Raw genomic sequence first — 2,374 nt, 5'->3', positions numbered from 1 at the left:
GAATCGAAATAGAAACCGTGCTCGGTTGGCCATCCATAACCAACCGGTTACAGTTAACAAGTTTGAAGTGAGTCCTGCTCTATTACGAGAGTTGAAGGAGATTCATTTTTCGGTAAACATAATGAAGACGCCAATAGACACCTCACGAACTTCTTTGAATTATGTGAAACAGTGAAAATGGATGGTTGTTTTGAAGAAGGCAAGATGTTGAGACTATTTCCATTTTCATTGAAAGATGATGCTAAAGAGTGGCTTAATTCCTTTCCTACCGGTAGCATCACCACATGGGATGACCTCAAAGATAAGTTCTTGGAACAATACTTCCCGCAGCTGTGTTCGTTAGAAAAAGGCAAGAGATTTCCAGTTACAAACAGAAAGAAGGAGAATTTCTTTATGACACTTATAGGAGGTTCAAGGGTTTACTAGCAGGATGCCCCAATCATGCTTATGATGACACTGCTCAAATGAAAATATTTTGTAATGGTTTGAAGCCAAGCACCAAAATTAAGTTGGATGCTACATCAGGTGGTTCTTTGAATTAAAAGACCGCATCAGAAGCACAAAAAATTATTGAGATCCCGACATCAAATGAACAAAGGATGTTGTATGACAGAGGTTGTGGGTCAACAAGTGGTATATTGGAATTGAATGTTATGGATGGGTTGGCCCCAGGCAGGATGCTCTCAAAACAGATATAAGATGTTATCGCCGCTGAGATAAATAAGGGGATGACAGCTCTAAATATACAACCTCAAGTAGCCCCTGTCAAATTATTGAAACAACCTGGTTGTAAATTTTGTGGGGGTGTACATAAAAATGGAGCTTGTGAAGCACTAGATGAAAACGATATAGAAAAACTAGAAGAGGTGAACTTTATGGCTAACAATGGGAAGCAGAATAATCACTACTCTAGTACGTACAATCCGGGTTGGAGATATCATCCAAATTTTCCATGGAAAGATCAACAGGGTGGATCTCAAGGTCAACAAGGAGGTCAACCATATCAAGCCTCACCTCAAAAAGCTGATTGGGAGAGTGCTATGGAGAAATTAGTAACAAGCACAAGTTTTTTCATTGAAGAGTTAACAACCATTCAAAAAAATCACTCTACATCAATAAAGAATTTAGAGACCCAACTGGGTCAACTTGCTCAACAAATGGGACAAAGAACACCTGGAAATTTGCCTAGTGACACAATCCCAAATCCACGAAATAATGTTAATGTAGTGATAACGAGGAGTGGCAAGGTAAGTGAACAAGTACCACCTAAAGCCAAACAGAGTGGAAGTACTCTGACTTCAACCCACCCGGAGGAAATAGTAACACCAACATCAGTTGAGGAGCACATCGCTCTTGTAAAAGAGGAAGAACCTGTGGTACAAAAAAGGGAACCACTGACAAAACCAGAAATTCGACTTCCATTCCCACAAAGATTAAGAAAGGAAGAAACTAAAAAACAAATTTGGTAAGTTTCTTGATGTTTTTAAAAAATTACAAATTAACATTCCTTTTGCAAAAGCACTAGAGCAGATGCCGACTTACACCAAGTTCATGAAGGAGATTATGTTAAAGAAAATAAAAATTGGTAGTGAAATAGTGATGCTTACTGAAGAGTGTAGTTCTATTCTACAAAGGAAGTTGCCGCCTAAAATTAAGGATCCTGGAAGCTTCTCTATTTCTTGCGCTATTAGGGATACAACTTTTGGGAAAGCCTTGTGTGATCTTGGGGCTAGTGTAAGTCTTATGCCCCTTTCCATATACAAAAGGTTAGACATTGGAAAAGTAAAAGACACACAACTGATGTTACAGTTTGCGGATCGTTCAATGAAACACCCATATGGGGTGGTGGAAGATGTGTTGGTCAAAGTAGATAAGTTCATATTTCCAGTGGGTTTTGTGGTACTAGACATGGAGGAAGACAATGATATCCCTTTGATCTTGGGGAGACCATTCTTAGCAACAGGAATAGCTATGATTGATGTGGAAGATGACACCTTAACCTTTAAGGTAAATGAGGAAAAAGTTACATTCAATATTTTAAAAGCCATAGAGCATTCAAACGAAAGAGAAGGGTGCAATCAAATTGAGATTTTTAGTTCGATAGTCGATGAAGAAGTTGAACATCAAGGACCCATTATGCCATTAAAAAGAGTGTTATGTCTACCCCAAGATGTTGTTAAAGTAAGTAAAGATCCAAAGGTGAAAGAGGTTTTAGCCAATTTAGAAGCATCACCATCTTACTCCCCCTGTTTCCCCACTACATTGAAGGGGAATGAAGATGAATATGTAGAGAAAAAGAAAGATACGACATTGGTTGAACTCAAGCAATTGCCACCTCACTTGAAATATGTATCTCTTGGTGAGAAGGATGATG

At 38.6% G+C, this 2,374-nt stretch overlaps 1 non-coding gene across 1 annotated transcript; it reads right to left on the bottom strand.

Moving 5' to 3' along the window:
• Positions 1-341: 341 nt before the first annotated feature.
• On the bottom strand, positions 342-447 carry LOC113784626 (small nucleolar RNA R71). Its single transcript, XR_003470708.1, has one exon. It is a non-coding gene; the product is annotated as a small nucleolar RNA R71 (small nucleolar RNA).
• Between the last annotated feature and the right edge of the window lie 1,927 nt (positions 448-2,374).

Source organism: Cicer arietinum, chromosome 4 (genome assembly GCF_000331145.2).
Source record: "Cicer arietinum cultivar CDC Frontier isolate Library 1 chromosome 4, Cicar.CDCFrontier_v2.0, whole genome shotgun sequence".
Classification (NCBI taxonomy): Eukaryota; Viridiplantae; Streptophyta; class Magnoliopsida; order Fabales; family Fabaceae; genus Cicer; species Cicer arietinum.
The sequence above is the reverse complement of the archived record's forward strand: the minus strand, read 5'-3'. Positions and strand labels throughout refer to the sequence as shown.